Source organism: Mustela erminea, chromosome 16 (genome assembly GCF_009829155.1).
Source record: "Mustela erminea isolate mMusErm1 chromosome 16, mMusErm1.Pri, whole genome shotgun sequence".
In the NCBI taxonomy this organism is placed as follows: domain Eukaryota; kingdom Metazoa; phylum Chordata; class Mammalia; order Carnivora; family Mustelidae; genus Mustela; species Mustela erminea.
The window spans coordinates 65,845,668-65,861,956 of NC_045629.1; the positions used below are offsets into that span (position 1 = coordinate 65,845,668).

At 40.7% G+C, this 16,289-nt stretch overlaps 1 protein-coding gene across 2 annotated transcripts in view; it reads left to right on the forward strand.

Annotated features, from left to right (window-relative positions):
- Positions 1 to 16,289, forward strand: part of COL14A1 (collagen type XIV alpha 1 chain) — a 216,362-nt gene that overhangs the window by 46,833 nt on the left and 153,240 nt on the right. The gene's annotated exons all lie outside the window — the stretch shown is intronic.

The window sequence follows — 16,289 nt, forward strand, 5'->3', positions numbered from 1 at the left end:
GAACGAACACATGAAGGACCATTTATTCCACCAACGGTGCATTTGCTTTACTCACTAAACACAATTATGGGGCACCTGGGTGGCTCAGTCATTAAGCCTCTGTCTTCAGCTCAGGTCATGATCCCAGGGTCCTGGGATGAAGCCCTGCATCGGGCTCCCTGCTCAACAAGGAGCTCAACAAGGAACCTGCTTCTCCCTCTCCCTCTGCCGCTCCCCCTGCTTATGCTCTCTCTCTGTCAAATAAATAACATCTTTAAAAAAAAATAAACATGATTATGGAGGGGACTTCCCTTCCATAGAAGGGCTATTTCAAAGTGTTTCTTGCAGTGATCAGGACCTGGGCTAGGGCAAAGACTGTCAGGGGTTTTGTGGAAGAGGAAGTGGCTTCCTGTTTTTGGCAGGGGCTCCTGTGAGGTGTGTGCGGAGCTGGGGAGGATGTTGAGGGCACTGGGGAGGATTGTCTTAAAAAGTAAATTGTTGGGGCACCTGGGTGGCTCAGTGGGTTAAGCCGCTGCCTTTGGCTCAGGTCATGATCTCAGGGTCCTGGGATCGAGTCCCACATAGGGCTTTCTGCTCAGCAGGGAGCCTGTTTCCCTCTCTCTCTCTCTCTGCCTGCCTCTCCATCTACTTTTGATCTCTCTCTGTCAAATAAATAAATAAAATCTTTTAAAAAAATTAAAAAAAAAAAGTAAGTTCTCAACAGTGGTGACAGTCCAGGCAAGAGTTCGGGCTCCCGGACGATTGGAGAAGAATGTCCCCAGGGCCTGCAGACAACAAGAAGGCCTTCCCCACCTCAGTCATAACGTACCACTCGCCACATCCCCTCTTACAAGTGTGTCAGTCCCATGTTTCACACTGAACTCTGGTGCTCCTTATTGTGTTTACAGTCTACAGTTGTTGGTCCAAGAGTCCACATTGATAGTGGTTGCGATACAATCAGACATATTTCACATAGTTTGGAGTTCTCGTTTACATGGGAAGAGCTAAGATCCTTCACAGAAATTGCTGTGCAGTGAAAGAGTTACTTGCTTTCAATTGACCGTACATGTTTCTTCAATAATCCAAGACAAACTCACAAACATAAGTGGTATTTGCCTTTGAGCATAATACTGGCGTGTCTGCCTTTACGGCTATTTTTCCTTTGTTGTCCAAACATCTTTCTTCAGTTATTCGTGGTGTTTTGCACAAGAATGCAGAACCTGATTGAAAGAGATTATGAAACAGATAGGAAAAGTCATATAGAAGGTTTTCCCCCACTTTTTGTGGTTTTTCAATTAAGACCTCTGACCCGCTTTGCTTTCTTTCTTTTTTTTTTTTTAAAGATTTTATTTATTTATTTGACCGAGAGAGATCACAAGTAGATGGAGAGGCAGGCAGAGAGAGAGGGGGAAGCAGGTTCCCTGCTGAGCAGAGAGCCCGATGTGGGGCTCGATCCCAGGACCCTGGGATCGTGACCTGAGCCAAAGGCAGAGGCTTTAACCCACTGAGCCACCCAGGCGACCCCCCACTTTGCTTTTTTATAATTTTTTTTTTAAGTTTTGTACAATGAGAAGATCAGGGGAGGGTCTTTTTCCCATGGGAAAAAAAATGAAATGAGTGCAAGTTATTCTTTTGAGGAATGGTAAACTATGGGTCACATACAGTCTTGTTTTCTTATATAAACTTTTATTGGAACACCGCTGGGTTCGATCGTTTACATATTGTCTGCAGCCGCTTTCCCACAAAACCCACGCTGAGCGGTGCAACAGGTATCCTGCGACCTGCAAAGACTAAAACATTTCCTATCCTGCCCTTTTCAGAAAAAGGTTGCTGTTCCTTGCTTTTGAATGTTATGGAACAGAATCGTTTGATGAACCGAGTGATTTAATTGCTTTTCTGAGAACAGCTGGTATGTGTTGATATTTCCAACAAGGATGGCATAGATGTGCTCCCCGACATAAACCTTCAGTGGATGTAGCTTCTCATACTATCTAGCCCATTTGACTTCTTTTCAAATCTGAGACATGACCGCTTCCAAAATTTGGTTATGAGGTTTAAATCAGTTAACATGTGTCAAGGACCTACAACTTAGTAAGTGCTACATACATATTGGCTACTGATATCGCAGTGTAGAGTTCACATGAATCACTATAACCATAGATCAATCTTTCACGTTATTGATTTAACAATGAATGCATAGAAGAGGTTTGACAGTTACCCCCTTGGTGCTGAGCACTGCGTTGGGCACTGGGAATCCCTGATGCTCCCAGTACGTAGGATCCTACTCTCACTCCACTAACATAGTCTGGCAGGGACTTGGTGCCTGTGGTGTTATTTTTGGAGAAGAGTCAGGTCTTCATTATATATCATCATTGTGGCTGAGCACAGCCAGGAAACATGATTATTCTGAAGGTGTTATTTTTATTATTATTATTTAATAGATTTGCTTATTTTCTGTTAATTTTATGGTTTCTTGGCTCAGTGTTAAGAGATAATTTAGAAATTTTTACTACCTTTTCCACCAGTTATTCTGGGTCTTAGATCTACCAAGCTCAAGGCTAGGAGTTCAATTCGACAAGAATGGGATTGCTGGCGATCTGAATTTTGGGAAGGCAGAAGTCAGAAGATCAGTGACAACAAAGGAGAATGGGTGGGGCTTGGAGATTAATGCTGGTTAGATCTTGACTCTTAGAGGAGAGAGGGGAGGGATTGGGTTCATTCATAAACTGGATGTTGGAGTTAGGTTGTGAGCTGGAATTCATGCAATAAAGTGTTTAGGTGGGTGCCTGGCCCTTAGACATGCTCGATAGAGGCTCCTCCTCCTCCTTTTCCTTCTTATTCTGCTTCTCTGTCCCCTTGCTGCTTTTTCTTTTTCTCTTTATTGTTATAATTCCTGTTATCTAGACAGCTGATACAGTGTACCAGCAACAGCACCAGGATGGACTAAAATATGCACAGGGAGATTTTGTGGAAGCCTTTCTGTCTATGCCTGTGCCCTGAGTGAAGGATAACATCTTGGGAATTGATAACCATGGGCCTATACTATGTTCACATCAAGCATTCAAATTCACACTTGTCAAATGCTCTGGGATCCTCCCATTCAACAGACTACTCTAAAAATTGCTCAGAGTTGGCAAAAGGAAGGTGCCTGGCAGATGCAAACACGAAATCCACCCATTTGAGGCACGACCTATAACTCAATTACTAAAGATGGCCATGGAGAAAGCAATGCCAAGAAAGAGGTTGGAATCCAAACTTTTGAAACACAGAAGTAAACCATGTGCCATGAGTAAGAATCAGAAGACACAAAAAGGGTGGTCTCAGAATCCCATGAATTTCAATTATGGAATGGTGAAATAAAGACTATTAAATAAACAATATTATTGAAGTCATAGAAATATTCAAAGCGAGAGAAGGGATTGACAGACTATGACAGACTATGAAAAAGAAAATATGTACATTTGAGAAGGGATCTAATAGAACAGAGGTCGGAAGAGCAAAAGTAGATAGTCATACCCTGAGTCCTTGTTGAGGAAAATGTAGAACACCAGATTCAAGGATAAGACTTCAAAAGACAAAATCAGAACGAGGAGGAATAGAAGGACTGATTGACACCATTTCTCAATGACAGAGATCTAGCTGTGTGCTCTTGTGTGTTCCTCAGCTTTTTGGTATATTAAACAAAACCCTGTTTTTAGGGGCACCTGGGTGGCTCCATCAGTGAAGCATTTGACTCTTGATTTCAGCTCAGGTCATGATCTCAAGGTTGTCGGATCTAGTCCCCTTTTGGGCTCTGCACTGGGTGGTGGAGCCTGCTTACGATTCTCTCTCCTTCTCTGCCCCTCCTCCATGAAAAAACCCTACTGTTTTTAAAAAGCGATGTTAAGTAATTTTATTTATTAATTTAGTAAGGAAAAGGTTGAGAAGTTCAGCAAGTTCAGCTTGCTTAATAAACTGCTGATGTGTCTTACGAAGAAACAAATTTATTAAATTAAAAAAAAAAAGGTTGAGAAATCGTCATCTGTTACAACTGTGTTAACAGAGAAGCTGTGATATAATTACGGCCCTCTGTCCCTCACTTCTTCCCTCCAAGCATTCCAGAACATTTTACAGAAGCACAGAGCGAGCAAAGAATGCTCTATCAGGTATAAGGTCTGAGACACATCATAGGTCCCTGAGTCTGTGCAAACACGCTCAAAGGAGACTTCAGAAGATGATATGAATTGCTTTCCAGCCTAAGGTTTAAGAGAATAAATAAAAACATTTTTCTCAGAATACTTTTTCCTTCCCGTATTGAATTTCTCTTTTCACCCTTATTTTCCTCATTACTTTGTGAGATCACTGTGGCTTAGAATACAACACCCAGGCTTTGCGGTGAAACATCTCTTGGAGTGAAATCTTCCCTCACTTGCTACCTAGCCATCCAACCTTAGGCATACAGGGGTCCCCCCTTTATCTGCAGGGGATGCATTCCAAGACCCCCAGTGGGTGTTTGAAACCACGTGTGGTACTGAACGCTCTAGATACAATCCTTTTCCCTATTTGTGCAGACCTATGATAAAGCTTAATTTGTAAATTAGGCACAGTGAGAGATTAACAACAAGAACTACTAATAAAATAGAGTCATTCTAACATTACTCTGTGATAAAAGTTCTGTCAATGTGGTCTCTCTTTCCCTCTCAAAATTACCTTACAGTCTTATACCCGCCTTTCTCTCCTTGTAATGGTGTGAAAGATAAAATGCTGGCGTGAGGGGAATGTGAGGGGAATGACCCAGGCACTGTGTTGAAGGGTTAGGCTCCCGTTGACCTTCTGATGATACCTCAGAGGGAGAATCATCTGCTTCTAGACCATGATGGCCGCAGGATAAGGGAGGACCATGGGTAAGGGAGGACTACTGACCTCTCAGAGCAAAAGCAGAGTAACTAAAGTCAGGGATGTGAGGATGAGCCTCTGGCACAGGGATGACAGCCCTGGGACATGTCAGGCACCCAAGGACTGTCAGTCTCCAACCCATTTTCCATTTCCTGTTTCCTTAATGTCTTCATTTTGAAGAGAAAATAACATACAGAATGCAACAGGGTGTCTCACATTATCAACTGCTCTTTGTTGAATATTGGGATGCAGCTTGTTTTAGACCCAAGAAGAGAGGGTCACAATCCTGTGGAGAAGATTCAGGAAGACTGTGTAAATGGAAAGAATGTTTTTATCATAAAAAAGCAGAAAGCTGATTTCTGGGGGGCTTTTTCCTTGATGTGAAGCATTACAGTTGATATGTTCAGGAATTCAGAGCGACAAGAGGCAGGATCAGTGATTCAGAAAATAATCATTGACACCTGCAGAGTACGTTATAACCTGTGTATGTAAAATGACAAGATTTCCTGAGGGTGAGGAGATGAGATTCTCCTCACAATAGACTTATAGCTCCTTTAGTCCGCCTGTCCCCCACGCTTGCTAAGACATTTTAGAAGGGTTTTCAGACCTTGTCTGAGGGCCTCCAGCAAATTTTATCATTCTTGCCTGTGACTTCTCTGGTAGGAAGACAACATAGTTCTTCCTTAAATAAGTTTTCAAATGTCCTCATTTTTTAAAAGATTTTATTTATTTGTTTGAGATAGAGAGTGGTGAATGAGAGCCATGAGTGAAAGAGGGTGCGCACAGCAGGGGGCGGGGGGCAGAGGGAGAGGGAGAAGCAGATTCCCCGCTGAGCAGGGAGTCCAATGTGGGGCTCCATCCCAGGACCCTGAGATCATGACCCGAGCCGAAGCCAGACGCTTAACTGACTGAGCCACCCAGGTGCCCCTCAAGTCCCTCATTTTTAAAAGAACTTGTAATGTATGGGTTTTTCTTCTTTAAATCAGATATCTTAGAGCTATGAGTCCTGCTGTAGACTTTGGTAGGGTCTGTCCGCTGTAGGAATGCTTGGGTTTGTCTGACTGATACCTTCCTTCTTATCTAAGAATTTTGTATTAAACCTCTTGTGTCTACACCTGCAGGCCTGACTGTTGCTGTCAGATTGAGTAGGGATCTCAGCCTTAGAAATAGCAAAATGTCAGAATCTGTTTGTTATGGATGAATTGGAATTACAGAGATGACTGAGTGGTTGCATTTTTCAGAAAATCCCCTAAGAACCAACATGAACACACGCCCAAGTCGTGTAGTACTATATGCAGACGTGAAAATAAATGTGCATGTAGTACCCGGGCTTGTGACGTTGAGCAAGTTTTGTTCTTAAATAAAGATGTTTGGGCGAAACAGCCTCTCTTGAGTCTGTATTATCTTAGAAAAATCAGGAAATAACCAGATAATTGTACAAATAAATGTTAAAGCAAACTCTATATGAAAGTATTTTTAAAGGACCATATATTTTCCAAGGAAGTAAAATCTATTTTAGGTGTTTTGCATAGGGGTAAGGAAAGGTTAGAAAGGATAGAAATGGTGGAGGCAGAAGGGGAGATAAAAATTGAGTCAGAAGTCTGAGAGATGGGACCATTTGGGGGGGAAGGAGAGCAGTTTTATTGGCATGAAGTGTGAAATCAATAGGGACAGATCGAGTGGACTTACATTATGGAAAGCTTTGAGAAGCACCATGTATAGCTTAGGTTAAGTTATCTTAAAACGTAGAATTGCCAGGTGCTTGGAGAGCCGCAGAGTTCCGCCAGTTGCGAGGGTGGTTGAGAAGCCTCCGTCATGCCCTTGACGTTGGTTAACCTCCATCTGCTCATTGACAAAGATCTCACTGTTTCCCTGTGATCTAGGGAAATCTTGACTATTCGTTCTTTCTCGAATTGAGGTGAAATCTGTTTCCTTGTGGACATACAGAACACTGCTAACCCATCTTCTATATGACAGTCCTTTAAACATTTGAAGACAGCTTATTGTCTTCTCTTGGTCCTTTATAGCCTTTGAGCAGAGAAAAAATGTAATGAAAGTGATGTTTATGGGACTGTCAGTTACTGCTGGGCTCTGAGGGAGCCCTGTGCAGGGCTCTGAGTGACTGCTGACACGTTCTTTTGGTTAGAAGGCAAGAGAATATGATTTTGATTTCATGCTCTTTTTATTTTATTTTATTTTTTTTTTTAAGATTTTATTCGACAGAGGGAGGATAAGCAGGGGAAGCAACAGGCAGAGGGAGAGGGAGAAGCAGGTTCACCACTGAGCAGGGAGCCCAACGTAGGGCTCGATCCCAGGTCCTGGGATCATGACCTGAGCTGAAGGCAGATGCCCAACTGATTGAGCCGCCCAGGCAACCTCATCCTCTTTTTTTTTTTTTTTTTTTTAAAGATTTTATTTATTTATTTGACAGAGAGAGATCCCAAGTAGGCAGAGAGGCAGGCAGAGAGAGAGGGGGAAGCAGGCTCCCTGCTGAGCAGAGAGCCCGATGTGGGGCTCGATCCCAGGACCCTGGGATCATGACCTGAGCCGAAGGCAGAGGCTTTAACCCACTGAGCCACCCTGACGCCCCACCTCATCGTCTTTTTAATGGCTCCTTCTCTCCCTCCTTCCCCCTTTCCTTTCTTCCTCCCCCCTCCCTTCCTCATTCCTTCCTTCCTTCCTCCCTTCCCTAATCCTCCCTTCCTTCCTTGCAAATACTTCTGTGAAGGGAGCTGCTTAGGACAATAGCGAAGTGGTTCAGGCTTTGACGTCAGTCTTGGATTTGAACTTCAGCTTTTCCACCTGCTCAGTGTGTGATGATGGGCAAGTTACTTAACCTTTCTAAGTTTCTATCCTCTCTTTTTCAGTGGCGCGAGAAAAACACCTACCTTGTAGGATGAATATGGGGCTGGAATAGAAAAGATACATGCAAAGCTTCTGGTGAAAGCAGTCATTACGTGGCAGGTCTTTTTATTACTGTAAAAAAAAGAAGCAATGACAACTATTTGCTGCAGTCAATAAATAAATAACTACATGTATATATAACTATGTAACTATGATAATTACATATCTATGTCAATATCTATCCATATCTATACCTATCTCTCTCTGTGTCTATGTATATGTAGATATAGATAAAAAGAGATTTATTATAAGGAATAGGCTCACATGAAGTTGGAGGCTAAGAAGTCCCGAGGTCTGCAGTCAGCAATCTGGAGGCACAGGAGAGCTGATGGTGGAAGTTTTAGTCTGAAAACTGGCGGGCTCGAGGTCCAAGAACAGGCAATGTTTCAGATGGGGCCGCTGTTGCAGCTCACGGCAGTTAGGCAGGTGCAGGTCCCTTTTCCTCAGTCTTTTGCTCTGCTCGGGTTTTCAGTCAGTTGGATGAGGAAAGGATTTAGTCTGTAGATGCAAATGCTAATGTCATCCTGAAACAGCCCCCACCGACACACCGAGAATGATGTTCAACCAAAAGTCCAGGCCCTGTGTGGACCAATCAAGTTGATACATAAAATTAACCATTCTACTACAAAGTAAGAAGTCCTGCAAAATAAATAAATAAATAAATACAGAATGGGGAGGGGGGTCGCATTATGTGAGGACATTTTCTGTGATGGTGGTACATGGTCTGATGAAAAAGTCACGTTGGTGGCGCCTGGGTGGCTCAGTGGTTAAGCATCTGCCTTCAACTCAGGTCATGATCTCAGGGTCCTGAGATCGAGCCCCGAGTCGGGCTCTCTGCTCAGCGGGGAGCCTGCTTCTCCCTCTCCCATTTATTTTTTTTAATTAAAATAGAGTTTATTAGCTTTTAATATAAACATGAGGAAGAAAAACCACGTAAGTTGTAGCATTCTTTTCAAAATAAAACTGCAATCAATACTTGAATCTCCAAGCTCCAAACTCCATAAACAATGTTTTTTGAGGTGGTAGATTGTAGTATTTTATATACTGTTATTTATCATTTGTGTGTCTGTCCTTTAAAAATGATGGAACCTGCAGCACTCAATATAATAATGAAGACTTGCTATATGGAGAAAGTATTCCTGGCCCAGAAATGCTATGTTTACAGGCAAAATTCCTAGGATTACATTTGAGAAGATAGGAGAAAGATTTCACATAGTTAAGAACACTTTTTTTTTTTAACATTTCAAGTTTAAGTGACATCATTACCAATCTCCTAAAAGATTGATTACTTAACTCCCTGCCCTTTAAAGCCTGAGGTGAGGGTTCCTCTTAAACAGCAGGACTCGAAATGAACCCCCCTCCAGCCAGATTACCGGGTAGGCTAAAGATGACTAGCCATCTCCCATTTCTCCTGCTTGTGTTCTTTCTTGCCTGTCTCTCTCTGTCAAATAAATAAATAAAATCTTAAAGAAAAGAAAAGAAAAAGTCACATTGGACCAAACTTTAGAAGACCCACATCCAGTCCTGACTATTCATTCTCTTGTCTCTCTGAACCTCAATTTCTTTTTTTAAGAAATGAGGCAATAACAACACCCCGAACATTGAAAGAACCAGAATGTACCAATGTATTGAAAAACCCTTTTTAGAACCATTGATAAAATAGTGTCAACTCTAAAAAAAAATCGTCAGGGATGTAGCCGAAGCCAGTCTTGGAAGTGAGCTTTTCTTTTGGTTTGGAAATCTGCACTTAACCTCATGAGAGGCTTAAGTGAAAAATTGTTCTGTGACCACAGTTTTCCTTCAGATGTCTTGTGTAATTAATGGCCTAGCTAGGTATTTTGCTAGTGGCATAGAAAAAATAATTTAAAGCCACTAAATGAATCCAACCAGTTGTGGTGAAAATCGTCGTGAGATTTTCTGAGGGCATACTGAGATAATGTGAGTAAATATAGTACATGCTTTCCTTTCTTCCAGCTTTGCCTCATGCATTTGAAAAATAGCAAGGAAGACAGGCAAGTCTGATACAATGTCTCCAATCCTTAAATATCTGTAATCCACTTTCCCTGTGTGGTAGTGAGCCTTGGTGGGGGGAGAGACTATATTTAACTGCGCCGTCATGGTTTATTTTTCTAATGCTTTGCTGGAGGATAAATTATGTGAAAAGAGGAATTCCTTTTTAACAACACAGTTCAATGTACTTCATTGATGTGCTTCGTGGCAAAATTGGGCCGGACAAAGGAAATAAAAAAGATGCAAATTTCTCTTCTCTTACTGATTTCAGTCAAATCAGGGAGATAAAAATGGGAAAAAAAAAAAATCATAATAGTCTAGTGTTATGAATACAGCAAACCATGTCCAGAGGCAGTAGTTAGGGACAGATAATGAGTCCTATCTGAGGACTATTGGAAAAGCTGTATGCAGTCGTGAAGTGTGACCTGGGTTTTGAAGGATGCGTAGGAGTTTGCCTAACAGGAAAAGTCTGCTTTTGTTAATTCTCTCTTTTCTTTTTCCATTAACTATGTTGGCGAACACTTTTACCCATGAACATGGTGTGAATATTCCTATAGAAACCAAATTAGGTTGTTTATTTGAATGCTATTAGAATAAAAGGAATAATATGGTTTAAAAGGAAGACTTTTGATTTAGTAATTTCATGTCATTCTCACCAAAGTATCACTCCCCCCACCCATACACAATTACTCTTTATATCATTATGTTTATTTTTATAAAGCACTTTAAAAAATCTGAACTTACGTGGTTTTGCTAGACTGTGTTTCCTCTTACTAAGAATTTAAGCAGCAGGGAGGCAAGAACTTTGCTGTGTTCCTGAGTGCCCAGAACAGTGCTTGGTATACAGCAAATATTAAATACAAATTTATAAATAAGTAAGTAAATGTTATCCAGAAAATTAGTCTCATAATATCAAATTAATAAATCAGTTTAGAGTAGACTGATTTATACTGATTCAGGAGGTTTGTTTTTGTTTTTGTTTGTTTTTTGGTGACCCACTGAAAAGCTTTTATTAAGAACCGGGGCAGGAGGTGGTTAGGAAAGGTTCAGTTCTGCTGCTTGGTTCTGGAGGAACTGGCCTGGAGCAAAGCCCCTGTGGACAGGTAGGGGTACTTGAATTAACTTGTGTTTTCAACACAAAATTCTCTCAGGATGTCAGTAGCACAGTAAAATTGGTATAAAATTGCTGTTAAAGAGATTCTTTTTGCATTGGCTATTTAAGTACTAAGTGTATTATATTGGGAAGGGGAAAAGTTTTAGACAATTAAATGCTTGCAAATAAAACATACTAGCTGTGGTGGTCACAGCAGGGGCCAGTTCTGTAGGGACGCCCCTTCACACTGGAGACTTTTTCCTCTGCTTTCTAAATTCGTATGATGTAGAGGGCCTTACAGATGTATGTGGAGCCCACTGGCCTTGTGGGTGACTTGGTCAGTTAAGCCTCTGATTCTTGATCTCAGCTTGGGATGTGATCTCAGGGTCCTGAGAGGGAGCTCCACGCTCAACAGGGGGTCGGCTTCAAATCCCCCTCCCTCTGCCTCTTCCCCAACATGTGCTGTCTCTCTTCAACATAAATAAATGAAATCAAGCTCTCTCTCTCTCTCTCTCTCTCTCTCTCTTTTTAAGAAGTCTATACAGCCTTTTGGCTGAAAGCTTAGATTTTATTTTTTTAAGATTTTTATTTTTTTATTTTTGAGAGAGAGAGAACATGGAGTGGAAGGGCAGAAAGAGAGAGAGAGAGATTTTTTTTTTTAAATATTTTATTTATTTATTTTGGGGTGGGGGGAGTGAGAATGAGCCGGGGGATGGTCAGAGAGAGAGAGGGAGAAGCAGACTCCCTGCCAACCAGGGAACCTGAGGTTGGGCTCAATCCCAGGACCCTGAGATCATGACCTGAGCCAAAGGCAGATGCTTAACTGACTGAGCCACCCAGGTGCCCAAAGGGAGGGAGGATCTCAAGCAGACTCCCCGCTGAGCGCAGAGCCCAATGTGGGGCTCCATCTCCAGAGACCATGAGATCATGACCAGAGCTGAAATCAAGAGTCTGTCATTTAATGGCTGAGCTACCTAGGCACCCCTAAAAGCTTAGATTTTAAAGATATGACGCTGGGGCTCAAACCCCAGCCTTGACATTTCTTCAGTGTATGACCTCTTAGGCAAATCACTCAATCTATGTACAGCATACTTTTTGGCTGGAAGTGAGACCAATAAATATAGTACCTGTGTCCTAGAGCTCTTGTGGGGTCTGAAACATACATGAGCGTGGAGGGCTTAACACTGAATGCCACGATGGATGTAACTTTCAGATAGGGCATCATTGGTTTCCAAGAGCTGCTCCTTCTGATGCCATCTGTGACCTCAGTGTTAGGCTAGTGACCTAACCCACAGGCTGAGTGCTTTACTTTGCTTGCCATCAGCTGCTGAGCTTTTCCTTTTTTTTTTTTTTTTTCCTTACACTCCCTGCATTTTCAGAATTGCATTTTAGATAAGTTCATAGTTAAGCAAAGAGCTGAATTAAAATACCATTCAAGAAATCATTTTCCCTGCTCCTTGGCTTTAATGTTAAATACAATATGGAGGGCCAGAAAGATTTATTTTCTTACCGTAATTAATTACAGAATACTGTTTTAACAATGAAAGGATATGTACATCCCATTTATTTAGCTATTTATTTATTTGTATTTTACCACTATTTATTTATTTGTTTGTATTTCATCAATAATCTGTTTATCATTTGATTTTAAGAACTCACAGTCATATTTGACCGCTAGGCTGATTTGCAGCTTGGTAACTAGCAAACTGTGGAATTTCATGGTTTTTTGTGGGGGGTCTTTTATTTAAATTCAATTTGATTAACATATACTGTATTATTAGTTTCAGAGGTAGAATTTAGTGATTCATCAGTGACGTATAACACCAGTGCTCATTCCATCAAGTACCCGCCTTCATGGCCATCACCCAGTTACCCCCAACCCTCCCCTACCTCCCCTCCAGCAACCCTCAGCTTGTTCCCTGTAGTTAACAGTCTCTTATGGTTTATCTCCTTCTCTGTTTTCATCTTGTTTAATTTTTCCTTTCCTTCCTCTGTGTTCATCTGTTCTGTTTCTTAAATTCCACGTATGAGTGAAATTATATGATGTTTGTTTTTCTCTGCCTAACTTGTTTTTGCTTATCATAATACTCCCCAGTTCCATCCACGCCATCTCAAATGGCAAGATTTCTTTTTTTTTTGATGGCTGAGTAGTATTCCATTGTATACATAGACCACGTCTTCTTTGTCCATTCATCTGTGGTTGGACATCTGGGCTCTTCCCATAGCTTGGTTAATGTGGACATGTACTTATTCCTTTTAAATGCATTTAAAAAATATATTTGGCTACAGAATCTTAAATGACATTTATCTGGGCTCCCAGATGTGTCTGGTTTTCTACCACTTGATTCTTTAACACATTTTAAGATTAAACATTAGGTTTCTTTGCTTTTTTGTTTTGTTTTTGTTGTTGTTGTTTTTCTGAGTGGTCCCTCTCTGCAGACACAGGGTAACTATTTTCTAGTAGAAGGAGATATCACTTGTCATCAGTGCTGAATCTGGGCTCTCGCTTTCAATAAGATTTGAATATACTCCAAAATTATTATTTTTTAGAAGATCTTTTTTATTTATTTGAGGGAGAGACAGAGATAGCAACAGAGGACAAGAGCCAGGGAGGATAGGGAGACTCAGGCTCCCCGCTGAGCAAGGAGTCCAATGTGGGACTCGATCTCAGGACCCTGAGATCATGACCTGAGCCAAAGGCAGACTCTTAACTGATTGAGCTACCCAGATACCCAGAAGACACTCAAAATTGATAAAAATGGAATATATATTTTAAAAGATTCACTAGAGCAGCTGGAGTCATGTTTGAGATGTGTGATTATTGAACTTGAACATGGCAACTTTAAAACTACCTCTTGTCCCAGGTGTTTGAACATTGGTCTGCCTTGGGCACAAACACACTTGGCAGGATATACCCAGCACAAACCATACACACAGTTTGTTCCGCCTATGCTAAATCTTAGGGGGGCTGGACATGCTGCATTTGTGCCTGCTACAGTGGGAAATAGCCTTGAGCATCCCTGAGCTTGTATAGACCTTAGAGCTAATGATCAGAGTTTAGGGCATTTAAAAAAAAAAAAAATGCTCTTTCCACAGTTCCCAAGTGTGTGTGCAAAATATTGAAGAGAAATCAAGTTTTGAAATGCAAAACCAGTGATATATTTTGACTTCCGAAATCCAACAATATTTTAAAAACTGCATCTTTCTGCTGATATAACAGATACTGGGCTTTAGTTTAGAAGACAGGGCACACAGAGGCCTTAATTTCAAATGAAGTATGTGGGGAATGGTACCGTGTCTTTAAGGTTTGTTGTTAAAGTTGTATGACGTAAACACTGAAATTATTTTTCTAGTCAATATTTTCTGCATTCCAAGTAGGATTATTTTTGATTAGTTATCTAATTTGTTATTTTTTAATTTTTTTAAAAATTTATTTGTTATTTATTTTCGGCATAACAGTATTCATTATTTTTTCACCACACCCAGTGCTCCATGCAATCCGTGCCCTCTAGAATACCCACCACCTGGTATCCCAACCTCCCACCCGCCCCCCATCATTTTTAATAGCATAATGATCACTCAAACCCCTCTGTTTCCCAGAAAAGCTAAGACTTTGCCCACAACCCACATATCACCAGAGGGTTTTACTGCCACGCCAATTCCTTGGTTCTTCTCACCCAAGACAACCATGGTCTTGGACTCTATCTTCATCACCCAACTCCCCCTTCTAGATCTATAATGCCCATATATATTTCTAAAAAAGGGAGTACTTTTATATTAATTATTTTACTTTTATAAAAAGATATCGTACTACTAATACTTTTCTGGGATTTCTATTTCCCCCCACCAAATATTGCTACCTACCAAAGAGTGGTGTGTTGCCAAGAGTCATCCCAATTGCTGCATTTTGGTGGAACTCATTTATTTTTGCTCTCACATAAAATATCAGTTTTCATAGTCCTCTTCAAAATAAGCATGGAGAAATGGTTCCTTTTCTAAGACCTTATCTACGATGCACTCAAACAATTTATTAAAAAGTGAAACAGTATCCCCCCAATAGTTTTGGAAAAGAAAGAAAAGGACTCTCCATTTGCAGTAAGTTTTCCCCCATAAACACTGAGAGAAATAGATTCTTAAAGTTTCAAAAGACTTCAATTTTCCCTGATTATTTCCAAAAACCAAATTAATTTTTATCCCATGACTTCTTGCAATCATTCTGTTTTAGAATACGTCAGTGTCATGGCTTTGTATTTTATTATTAAAGAAGGGAGATTTGGTGCCCAAAAATGTAATATGTAAACTTTGGATTCATTGAACAGTACTCTTTAGCTCCCATAATGAGTATCTGATTATTTCATTGGCAAGTACATTTTTTTTCCTTCTGGTAAAAGGATCTAGGTATTCCATGCATATTTATGTCTGAGGGAGAAAAAAAAAAAAACCACAAGATTTTTTTAGAATAATGTGGCCTGGTAGGTTCAGGGGCATCTATTGAATTTCCTACTCCAACCATAGTAGGTTGATTATTTTTCCCCTGGGGGAAAAATTGATTCAATTTATTCATAAACATTTCCATGTTTTGGTCCCATTACAATAACAACATTGCATTTCAAATATTGTTTTACTATCATTTTAATGTTAAGAAACAAATGAGATAGGAATTAGCTGGTCAGTTTCAAGAAGTTGACATGGACCCAAAGAAACACACACAGTCTTCATGATCAGTAGTCCGAATATGAACACTGAGCAGAGTTCAGTAGCCCGTTTGGAAGCACAAACTAGAGTATAAAGCACTGTCACCAAAGGTACTAACAATACTGCAGAATTCTAAAGGTTCTGAAATACATTAAGAATATTTTAGTATCTTGGCTCTGGGTGACACCGAGTCAAGCCCAGACCTACCCTTCATCAGACAGTTTCTTCTTTTGTTGCCAAGATCACTCCAGCTAAGACTTTCTCTAAGGGTAAAGCTTAGGGTAGTACCACGCTGGCTTCTGGGCCTCTTTTTCTAGCACCTTATTCTACAGCCTAATTGGGCCATTTCAAGAATCAATTACTAAATGATTTTTAGGGACAAAGTCTTATTGTCATAGGGATACAGTATGCAAAAGAATTTGAATATGGGGAAACACCTGGACCCTTTCCTAATTTTCTTCTTCCACAAACCCTTCCTACTTTAGCCAAGGTCTGTGTACCTTTCTTTTCTTTAATTTTTACTCACTTTCAATTAGCCATCCTAGGGTACATCATTAGTTTGGAGGTGGAGTTCAGTAGTTCATCAGTTGCATGTAACACCCAGTGTTCATCCCATCACGTTGGGTACCTTTCCTAGATTAAATGCATGGCTGTGACTTTTCCTTGGATTCAGGAAGCCCCTATTTCTGTTCTATCACTTCCACCAGGGTAACTTATCAGAACAGGAGAGCTG